General features: G+C 55.5%; 1 protein-coding gene across 4 annotated transcripts in view; it reads left to right on the top strand.

The window, feature by feature from the left end:
- The first annotated feature begins 1726 nt into the window (after window positions 1-1726).
- The window catches only part of KIAA1614 (KIAA1614 ortholog), a 33036-nt gene continuing 25115 nt past the window's right edge, over window positions 1727-9647 (top strand). For 2 of the 4 annotated variants that reach the window (XM_075936811.2, XM_075936812.2), the window contains exons 1-2: window positions 5625-6489; window positions 7448-7624. The gene's annotated coding sequence lies outside the window, so the exon portion shown is untranslated. Of the gene's footprint in view, window positions 2087-2181; window positions 2292-5624; window positions 6490-7447; window positions 7625-9647 lie in introns of those variants that run through there. The other 2 variants (XM_075936809.2, XM_075936808.2) reach the window with 2 other exon arrangements.

The following is a 9647-nucleotide window of genomic DNA, read 5'->3' as shown; positions in this document are numbered from 1 at the left end:
AGTCAGCTGGCTAGTCAACACTCCCCTCCCCCCCGCCACCACCACCACCCTTGCTGCCTCTATCAGAAAGAGGCAGCAAAGGCGGCGGGGGAGAAGAAGGGGTACTTCAAAGTGGCAGTGCCACACAGTTAAGCTGGGGATCAGCTGTGCGGTGCTGCCCCTTTGAAACCTCAAGGCGTTTCAAAGGGGGTAACACCACACAGCTGATGCCCAGATCAGCTGTGCAGCGCTGCCCCTTTAAAGCGCCGCCTTGGCATTTCAAAGGGGGGCAGTGGCCCACAGCTGAGACCAGGATCAGCTGTGCGCACTGCCCCATTGAAATGCAGAAGTGGTGTTTCAAGGGGTAGCACCATGGAGCCCGGAGTCAGCTGGGGACTCTTGGCATTTTCCCAGAACCCAGGGTTAGCCAGGGAGTCTCCAGCTGACTCTGGGCTCCAGGCACTGCCCCTTAAAACACCAGGATCAGCTGGGGAGTCTCCAGCTGACCCCGGGTTCTGGGGAAATTCCGCATGGAACCTGGGATCAGCTGGGGAGTCCCCCACTGACCCTGGACTCCATGGGGGCACTGTGACTTTGAAATGCACAAGAGCCCCTGCTGGGGACTTGTACATTTCAAAGCTGTCCCCCTCCCTGGTGCAGCCCAGAGTCAGCGGGACTTCCCAATGGCCCTGGGCTGCAGGCGGAGTCCTGCATTCCTCCTTTGAAATGTACTGGGCTCTTGTACATTGCAAAGGAGGAACGTGGAGGTGCCTATTGACTAGTTGACTTGACTAGTCAATTAACTGCAATTTAACATCCTTAGTCTGAATATTAGTGTTAGAGCTGAGCGAGTCTCATATTTGCCTTTCTTAGTTTATACACACTGCTCCTGTCAGCTAATTGCTAAGTTATCTGCCAAAAAAATAGAGTTTTCAAGTGCCTTAGTAGCTCCTTGGAAGAGGTGATGAGGGAGTGGATGGGGCTGACCCCACCCTCCAATTTGCTGGTTGGCTTGTAGTGAGCATGCTCAGTAACACTGCTGAAGCAGCTGTCTTCAGTCTGCTCCCTCTGCTCCCCCCCCCCATGCTCTCACTATTCTTCTCCTCGTGACCTCTAGCCACTCTGCTAATCATAGACCCTTCTGAAACCAATGTTCCCTCTACTCTTTTCTATCCATGTGCAGATTTTTCCCATCCATGTGTGGAATGAATTTTTATGTGCACGGAGGGATGTGCGAATGTGCACCACCAATAGAAATACAAAACCTAGCTGTAGCTGCTAATCAGCAGGGCGGCGTTCGAATCTGTCCTGAGCGGCCGCACAAGCACCCAGGGACCAGGGTCTGAAACCCAGGTCTTTTTCTCCATTCCTACCGGTTATAGCACAGAAGCCAGAGCACAGACTGGATACACTGGTTTAACCCAAGTGCGCTCACTGCAGCTTTGGACCATCCAGTGCTTCAGACGCCAGCGGCCTTGTGGCGGTGGAAGATGGTTGCGACGATAGTCCGTGCTAAGGAGAAAAGACTCCTAACGTGCAAGTGTCCAGCCGATGCTGCCTGAGACTGTCGCGAGGAGCGGAGCACAGTAATAATCCCCCTTGGCCCCTATAGCGCGTTCTCGGTCCGGAACAGAGCAATGGCAAACTCCGCCAAGGAATCCCCCTGCCTCTTCTCCAGCGTCGCGGGACAGGCCAGTGGGGGCGAGTGGCGGAAATGGAACTATGCCATGCCTGGCTTGGAGCTGGCCCCTTGGCTGGCTCTGAAGGACCCAACCGCCTGAGGCTTTTTAAGAAGAAAAAACTGATTTCTGCGGTTCCTGCTGATGGCGGCGACAGCCCTGTGTGGGGCAGGGGGGGATTAAAACCATCCCGTAATCCTGGCCATTTCCATCGGGATTATGAAACCAATCACGAATATCAAAAGCTGCGGCTTAAGCCAGCTGCCTGAGAGCGGCTGCCCTGCCGAGACTGCAGCTGGGAAGACAGGCAGGACCTGGGCGCCTTCCATTTCATGCACAGTCCCCCCACCCCGCCTCCCCCATTCATCCCGAGCACCGTCAGGAAGGCGGGAAGTGGTCTGGACTGGGACAGCGGCCGGAGCTGTCAGGTAAGAATGAGCATTGAAACCCATCAGCATTTAGAAACCGTCTGGGCCTGGGCCAGGCCTGCAGCGGCTGTTCCCTCTGCTGCCTCTGTTCTCAGGAGCCAAGTGCCACATGCTGCAGAGGGGAGGTGCCTCAAGCCAAAGAGCCTGGCTGGTGTGATGTGCACTGGGAAGAGCGTGTGACACGCCCCTGCAGCTGCCTGCAAAGGTAACACTGCGGAGGCTTGCTGGGGGCCACCCATCCTGCGTGGATGTGAGTGCCGGCTTTGCCCCTCTGCGCTTGTTCTCCGCCACGGCCTCAGACTCCTGGGCTCTGGGAAAACAGCTGCCTGCCTCAGGAAGGCAGGGCTGTGCTGCCTGGTGAGCCAGCTGGCCAGGCATTTCCTGGCCTGGGGCCCTTTTGGAGGGGGAGGAGCGTCAGCTAAACCTTGGTACGAGTCAGCCAGGCACATCTGGATGGCGGGGTCTCTCACAGGAAATGGGAAGCTGAATTGCAGTCCCCTGGTGATAGGTGCCTTTCCGTGCTGTTACTGTTAGCCGCTGGTTTTTGGTTGTTGGACGCTGTTGTCCTGATCGGGGGTTGCCTTGTTCCTGCAAATTCCCTTTCCAGGAGTAGGGAGCAGCGAAGTGTTTTGGGTGCTGCTTGTAAGTTGCTTTTGGTGCTCTGTTGTGCATGATGGTGGTTCTACCCCGGCGTGTTCTGGTGAGTGTGTGACCTGCATCCCAGCTTTCCCCCCCTGCTCCGCTGGAACCTCGCTCCGGGGGTTGCTCGGGAGGAGAGATGAGAGTAAATCCAAAGCTGTTTTACTAAAGGGTCGCACTTATCTGCCTGAGGCGCTCAAGGCGGGACTCAGGTCTGTCAGCCCAAGTGTGACTTCTCCGTAGGCAGAGCACCCACATCTCTGAACACAATCCCAGGCCGCAAGTCCTGGAGGGGGAAAACAGCTGTCACCGACCCTCTGTATACACACGTCCTTTGTGCCAACACGACTAGGAGCGCCTGCGTTCATAGCCCCCCCACACGCTGCGTTCGGGGAGCTCCGGGGAGGGGGAGAGGATCTTAGAAAACAGCTTCCATCCTGTCAGTGTCAATACTTCCAGCTTCCTCCCCCTCAGTAAGTCCTTTAAATGAATGAGCAGAGCAAGGCTGATTCTTTCTTGAACTCTGCTCCGTTCTGACACAGGCTGCTGCAAGAGGGGCATGCTTGCATGCTGGCCTCATTCTGTCGGGCCAGCTGGTATGCTTGGAGAAAGGCCCATAACCTTTCTTCTTGCCCGGTTTGCAGATGCGGCATTGGCTCGAAGCCCAGCGTGCTGTTCCCTGCAGAGCAGTGTGTGTTGTGATGGAAGGACAGTCCTTCCTCCTCATCTCTTGGCTCATTATCACAGAAAACTCAGGCAATGTAAAACCAGACACCCAGTTTCTGAGCCCAAGATGCCCCCAAACTCCCCATGCTTTGGCTTAGCCAGGCATTGCCAGCTCCTAGGAGACTTAGCGTTTCCCTTAAAGCTGCAGCACCTGGAGTCCCGTGATCACACGCCAATCTCCGCTTTCCTCATTTTTAATACAAATACGCTTCTAGCCCTCCCGATTGCAGAGAGCTTGAAAACACGACCCCCAAAGCTCCAAACAAAGCCCTGATGTTAGTAGTCTTAGAAACGGTGGGTTTGGGGTAGGGATGTTAAATATCGTTTAATTGAGTAGTTGAGTAAGCTCATGAAATTGTACTGGTTCATCGACTATAGTCCCCGGGAGTGGGGCCGGCAGCCACTGTATCAGAGCCAGCAGCGTGGGGTACCAGGCAGGAGCTGGTCCGCAAGGGGAGCCAGTTTAAAAACCAGCTCTCCTCGTAGACCAGCTGCCTGTCGCCCTGCGCTGCTGCCTCTGAAAGAGAGGTTTAAGCACAGCCGCTTGCTAAGCAACGCACACGCAACTCACCTCTCCTGCACTGCCCCAAGAGCAGACCCCTTTTGCCCCCGCTGGGTAGCAATGCAAAGCACAGAGGGAAACTGAGGCACGTATTGGCATAAACGTACTCCAGAAAATTCTCCCTTCGTCACCTACGGTACGATGGTCCCATGCACATATGGAGCCTCGATGCTCCGTCCTGGAGACGTGGAGGAGTGAGCTGCTGGGGGGCTTGTTTATTGGAGGACGTGGGCGTCCACTGCCCAGCGCAGACCCACAAAGTCCAGCTAACGAAGGAGCCTGTCTCAAAGCGGGAACCGTTTCCTTGCTGAGAGTCGCCATCTGCCAGCCCTTGACAGCTTTTCAGTTCTCACAAGGGATTTTGTGGTCAGTTTTTTACAGCAGGGGACCATGCAGGCACCCTGAGATTGTGCCAGGAAATCGGGGGTTGCGTGTTTGTGACCCCCCTGAGAAATAGGGCGCTGAGAGGCCAGCAGTGCATTGGCTCCTGAAGGACTATTTCTTTCTTTTCGCAAATAGCCACAAGAAGCCCAGACCGAGCTGTGAGCCCCACCTTCCCAAGACAGTCCCTGCCCTGAAGAACCCTGAGACCAGACAGACCCGAGATGGGGTGATATCCCCAATTCACAGGCAGGAGGCTGAGACAGAGATTCAGACTCAACTGCTTAATGGTTTATGATTCTCACATTTTGGGTGCCTTGCAGGGGCCCGGCTTTTATAGGTGGGTGCTCAGCACTGACTGAAAATCAGGCTCCTTTCAGGGCGTCTGAAATTGGGGTATCCAAAATCATGAGACACTTTTGACATTTGTGGCTTCAGAGATGTGCCCGAATCACACGTGGTGTCTAGACTCAGGAACCGAACCCAGCCCACTGCCTTCTCTACGAGACCGGGCTTCCCAACCCAGCCTGTCTTTCCAGGGCACGCAGGCATGAATGTGTAGCTAGCAGGCCTGTCATCCCGCCCTCGCTATGGGCATGGCCAGGCTCCGGGCTAGCTGGAGCCAAGGTGGAGGGTGAATTTCAGTCCTGCTCAGCAGCACGTGGCTGCTCCAGGCTTGCGTCTGGTCCCTGGTTTGGAGAAAGTCGGGGAGTGACTGTCCCAGGGGGCTGAGGCTCCAGTGTAGGGACTGACAAAGCAAGAGGTGGTCAGAGCTGTCCCCCTCCTCCTTGGTAACGCTCCCATAACTCCCTGCGCTCGCCAGGTGGGTGATGTGGCTCTCCTAAGGCTGCTCATCCCGCACGCAGGCTGACGGGCTCAATTCTACTCGGCTGCTTCCAAAAATGGAGACTAAACAAGGGACGTTCCTGACCAGCAGCCAAAGGCAGCCCGCGGCCACCCCTCCGCTCCCCCTTCCTCCTTCCCGCCTCTCTCCCGACTTCCCTCCAAGTCGGGCTGGGTCGCTCCCCCCGGGGTGTAGAATTCCACCCTCCCACCTCAGCTGGCTGGGGCTGCGCAGCCAATGGGGTGCTTTTGTCGCTCCCATTCCCACCCCTCCCCTCTGGCCCAGCAAATGGGTCGCCATGGAGACTCGTGGGCCCCTCCAAACGTGCCTTTTATAGCCAGCGGTTCCTGTGGTTAGCCTGGCTTTTCTTTTTTTTTTTTTTTTTTTTTGCTTGGCTGCCCTGGTATGCGCGGGCCGGCTCCCTCCGCTTGCACAGCTGGGGCACTGGAGGAAGCGGGGAGGGCTGTGGGGGCGCCCCAGCTGCTGAGGAGTCGCCCAGACAGGGAACCGGGGTGCCGCTGGCAAAGGCTTGGGCCTGGGTTTTGTTTCCCTGGCTCTAGCTGGAGAAAACTCCATGTCTAGCTCGGGGGAGTCGTGGCAGAGTGGGGCCTCGTTGGGGTCCTGCTGGGAGCCCGGCTGGCCCTGCAGATTCCCCCTTCTTGGCCCTCTCTAGCTGGGGTCCCCCTGTGCAGACTCCTCCCCCCCCATCCCTGCTGGGGTCCTGCTGCGATTCCCTGGCTGATTTTTTTCCCTCCCCCATTGGCTCAGGTCCGGCTGTGATCCCAGCGCTGCCTCCTCTCCCCAGCCAGGATCGGGCGGTGACTTCCCCCGACGCGCTCTCAGCTGCTCCCTCGCGTTCGGGGTGTGCCTCTCCGGAGGGCAGTTCTGGGCCCTGCCCGCGGCTGTGGTGGATTGACGGCGCCACTAGGAACTGACGACAGCCTGGGTAGGAGGGGCGCGCTTTTCCCGGCTCCCTGGCCACGATCCCCCTCAGCTGCACAGGCCAGAGAAATGACTAACGGCGGGCCGGAGGGAGCGGACTAGCCCTACCCTGCAGCCGGGGCCTGCGGGATCCAGCCTCTGCGAGAGAGAGCGCAGCCGGCACTGCTGGCAGCCGGCTGGCCGACGCTCCTGTCCCGGGGCATAACCTGGCACCTGGATGGAGGCTGGGGAGGAGAGAGCCCCCAGCTCTGCGTTGGGGGGAAGCGCCGGGGTCCCAGGCAGAAGCAGCGGACGGCTCGGGAAGGCTTGGTGAGTATGAAAGCCGGGAACTGAATAGCATGTGGGGCGAGGGGTTCCTCTGATTATCCCGTCCCTGCCTGGCAAGGATGATGACTCTCAACCCTCAAAGGAAGTTATGGGGGGCTGCTGCGGGGGTCGTCTGTGTGGAGCCCTGGGTTAGCTGGTGTGGTACATTAGGAGACCCAGGTGTTGTCTGACTGCCACCGTTACCCACAGTGCTCCAGGGCAGGAAGGATGGTCTTGTGGTCTAAGGTACTGAACTGGGACCCCGGAGATCTGGCCTGGCTCTGTAACAGGGTGACACAGCGAGCTAATCACTTCATCGCTGCCTCAGTTTCCCCACTGCCATGCAGATAATAACCTTCCCTTTCTGCTCACTTGGGGTCTGGTCTAGTTGGACTGTGGACTCTTAGGGTCAGGGGCTGCCTCTTGCTGCCTTTGTAGGGCACCGAGCACAGCAGGGTCAGCTGGAGCACAACGAATTGGTTTGGGCATCTCAGCCGTGCATGCCCTGATCTTCCCTTAGCACCCGGCTGCACAATCTGGCACGAGTGGACACTTCGAGTGTTCTCGCTGAGACAAGCTGGGATATTAGCCTCCAGGCTCCTGTGGCTTCTGCAGAAGAGACAACCTCCCTCCCTCCTCCCCCCGCCCCAGCCTGGCTTTTGTTTTGTTTTGTTTTTTAAGATGCCTATTTCTGGGCGAGTCATTGGAGCTCTAAGGGCTTGTCTTTTTCCAGTGCACCAATATACTTGTACTCATATGAATCCCCCACTCACCAGGCAAACATTCTGATTCGGATAGAAGGTCTGTTCTCGGTTAGTTTATGTTGCTTGGGAAGAAGGTTAAGCAAACCACAAAAAACGTCCTTATACTGGTATAAGAGCATCTAGCCGGTGGTGAGAGCGTAACCGTATTAGTTGACATTTACGTCTTGACTTGCTCCTTTTTGTTTCCCTTCCTGTAGAAAAGCTCTAACAGCAAAACAGCTGTTGCTGCAGGTAGAGATGAAAAAGAAGTTTCTGCTTCTTTTTTGCTCCTGGAAGATTCCCTGGCTAACATGTTGAAATGCATCACGTCCAGTTGTCACCCATCCGGACACGTACAACAACTTTAACCGCTTCACCGCTGCTTAGTGTGCCAGGTAGGCTGATCAAAGTACATGTGCAGTGTCCTGCCTGGGTACTCGGTGTAGCACAACGTTACTCTGCAGACAGGTGTTGAGTGGCACAGCAGTGCCATGCCACAACCACACACAGCTGTGTGACAGTAGGACATCAGCCTGCAGTGGCCTAGGTAGAGGGTGATTCCTTGGACTCAGGTTCTATTCCTGACTCCGCCACTGACTTGCTGTGTGACCTTGGGAATGTCACTTAGGCCAACGTTTTCAAAAGTGACTTGTAATTTTGGATGGCTGTTTTTGTTTGCACATCTTAGGACTCCTTAAAGGAACCTGATTTTTTTTCCCTACCCAGAGCTCGGCCCAGTGAGTCCAATGCCTGGAGTGACACAGAAATAGTCATTGAAATGTGTTTTGTAGTGAGGGACTCAGCTCTGTAAACTGGAGTTGACCTAATCGTATCTGGGGCTCTGACCTTCCCAGCCAGGCGCTGTGTGCACAGCCACTTTGGGATGCCTTTGCAGGGCCTTGGTCCCTAGGGAACGTCAGTGCAGCTGGAATGAACGCGCTCTCCGAGCCTCTGCTGCAAACCCCTCTCTGGGAATATCTTCTCTTGCTCTTCTCCCGACTCCTCGTTTTCCTGCCCCTCCCTGATTCTGGGAGAAGAGGTGCCGATGCCACAAGCGAGGATCTCGCTCCTGAAGGCAGGATGTAACTGAGGGATGTAACTGGTTAACCAGTTAGCTGGTAAGCGTCATTTTCAACGGGTGAGACTTACCGGTTCTGGTTAACCAGGAGGAGCTGGAGCAGCTCCCCGCCTGCCCTGGAGAAGCCCCTGTCTGTAGCGGGCCCAGACCCCCGCTGTAGGTTTTTAGCAGCTACACGGTTACATTTTTCAATGACTTTTTACACCCCTAATGTAACTGAAATCTCGTAACGTCACCAGCCCCGCCCAGCAGGGCCAACTTATCCAGTAGGCACAGTGCCTAGGGCCCACGATATTTTTAGGGGCCCACAAAAATGTTTTAATTTCTTTTAAAATCAGAAGAAAAAACTGAACTTTTAGGGTCGAAGAAAATGTTCTAATTTTTTTCTCACATCAGAAAAAAATGAAACTTTTAAGGCCCACGAAAATCTATTACATTTTGCCTAAAACAGGAAAAAAAAGAAAAATGTTGAAGTATTTAAAGTTATATCAAAAATAATTTTTAATATTTTCTTTTATGGTGGGAGGGGCCCACGAAGGCAAAAGTGCCTAGGGCCCACGAAAGTCATAATGCGCCCTGCCGACCAGGCTCCTGGGGGCTGAGCCAAGCCTGCTGAAAATCCCCGCCAGTCCCTCCATGCTGCCTGCGGATCTGGGAGCGGTGGAGCCCTTGTCTTGTGCTGATACTGGCAGGAGCCTGAGCCTGGGACCTGAGCTGGTGGGGTGGGTCTTAAACATCCCCCACAACCTCATCCGGGCTGCTCACTTTCTGACCTCAGCAGTTCTGAGTCAATAGTGACTCAGTGGCTTTCAGAGACCAGCCTGTCTGGTCTGAGGCGAGGCAGCATGACGTAGAGGTTAGGCCCAGGACTGCCAGTCAGGACACCTGAGTCCCTCCTCAATGTTGTCACTGACTTGCCCACGGTCATGCACGTAATCGCTCCGTGCCTCAGTTTCCCCATCCCTAAAATGGGGGTGATAATACTCACCTGCCTTCACAAAACCCTTTAAGATTCTCTGCTGGAATGTACTAGATACATGCAAATAGACACTGCATCTTCTGTCCGCCAGGAGATGCCCAGGCTGCAGGTACTGCTAATCCAAACCATTCAGGTCGGGAGGGGAGACCAAAGCAGACACACACATACTTGAGTCCTGCATCTGAAGGCCCGGGAAGCTGAAGCGCCTGGTGCCAGACAAGATCAGTCCACAGTACTTGTCTCTTCCTCCAGGGCAGGCACCCATCCGAAAGCAGCGCTCGGCTCTCCCTGCGCGGGATTGCGATGGCAGGCACAAAATAGCGATGCCAAGTGATTTTCTGCCTGCAGCAATGACTGTTCC

The sequence above is a fragment of the Pelodiscus sinensis genome, chromosome 9 (genome assembly GCF_052426305.1).
Source record: "Pelodiscus sinensis isolate ZL-2025 chromosome 9, ASM5242630v1, whole genome shotgun sequence".
Classification (NCBI taxonomy): domain Eukaryota; kingdom Metazoa; phylum Chordata; order Testudines; family Trionychidae; genus Pelodiscus; species Pelodiscus sinensis.
Note: the sequence above shows the minus strand (reverse complement) of the source record. Positions and strands in the feature narration are given on the sequence as shown.